The following is a 1,619-nucleotide window of genomic DNA, read 5'->3' on the forward strand; positions in this document are numbered from 1 at the left end:
ATTATTTTTGGCTGAACGCCTTTTATGTCCATTTACAAACACATTCCTTCTGTGGACGGCGAGAAGTGACTCATTTTGTCAGCACGCCACACATTTGTCAATAAACAAGTATAATACTCTTGGATAATTACTTTTTTTCTGGACTCTGGACTTTGTTGGTACGGACATATTTCGCCAGCTGATGTCAGTATGGTATAAACAATTTATTACACTCGTTGTGGTGTTAGACCATGATTTATCCTACTTGTGGAATTGCCAGTTGTAGTCACTTGTTGAAACTCGTGATTAGGCTTCAACTTGGCTATGATCTTACACCACAACTCATGTAATAAATTAATTCTATCTGACGTCTTTGCCCGTTTTGGATTACTGAGACCATGACGTCAGAGATATCATTAACACTTTTGGGTCACTTGACGCAATAATACGCCAGTGGAAATTATCCGTTCCGGTCAACTGACGCAGCTCTGTGCCAGGTCGGAGATCGAAGTCCGTCGCAATCACTCTCTTGGCTGGAAGAGGTGGGCAAAATCCGGAATAAATATCCGGATAATCGGATAATCCTCATTATCCGAAATCAGACTCTTTAACTCTTTTTCCTGACCTGTTTGCCGAAGTGGGCGCACCCATTCGTTGAAGTGATGCTAACCCGTTTGTCAAAGTGGTTCGGACCCATTTGCCCAAACCGGTTCCTAACATATTATTTGCCGAAGAGCTGCACTAACATATTATCCGGATTTTGCTCAAGCGACTCATTGCCCAGCCCTACTGGCCAAATGACCCGATAGTGTATTTTGTACAGATGACTGTGTGACTGCAAAGTGTTAAAGATCTCTGCTATGCCAAAAATCGCAATATTATAATTCGGAGTCGTCTTCAAGATATTCAAAGAATTGCTTTCGAAAACGTTTCACATAATTGTTGTGAAACTCACATTTTTGAAATGTCAATTTTCTCAAAACGAAGTACTGTCGAGCCCATAGAACTTTGCAACTCTAGGGTGCTGCAGTGCTCAGAAAAGTTAGAGAAAGAACGTTTAATAATTGTGATCTGATGAATCTTTGATCTCCTTTATAGAACCTGATTATTTTAATGCAGCTGGATAATGCAGCTGGATAATGCAGCTGGATAATGAAGCTGGATAATGAAGCTGGATAATGAAGCTGGATAATGCAGCTGGATAATGAAGCTGGATAATGCTGCTGGATAATGAAGAAAGGGGGCCCCTTTCTGGATGATAACGTTTCCGCTCTTCTCCCGATCTAGATCCAGTGGCGTCGGTAGCTTAGTGAAGAGAGAGAGAGAGAGAGAGAGAGACAGAGAGAGACAGACAGACAGACAGACAGACAGACAGACAGACAGACAGACAGACAGACAGACACCGACCGAACTTGCCGGTGTCAACTTTTTATTCTTTTACACCATGACTTGATCGAAAATCTTGTTGTGTGTTTTACGTCATTGAAAGCGCGTGTGTGTACAGTGCGTTGTATTGTTTCTGATTCTAGATCTGGACAGTCTACTTGTTTTTTGGGGTTTTTGTAAAGTGTTTTACGGCGCTCGCAACTGCATAAGGTCATATGAGCGCGTGGGACACACCAAATATTTTCAGTTGGTAG

Source organism: Aplysia californica, unplaced genomic scaffold (assembly GCF_000002075.1).
Source record: "Aplysia californica isolate F4 #8 unplaced genomic scaffold, AplCal3.0 scaffold01294, whole genome shotgun sequence".
Lineage (NCBI taxonomy): Eukaryota > Metazoa > Mollusca > Gastropoda > Aplysiida > Aplysiidae > Aplysia > Aplysia californica.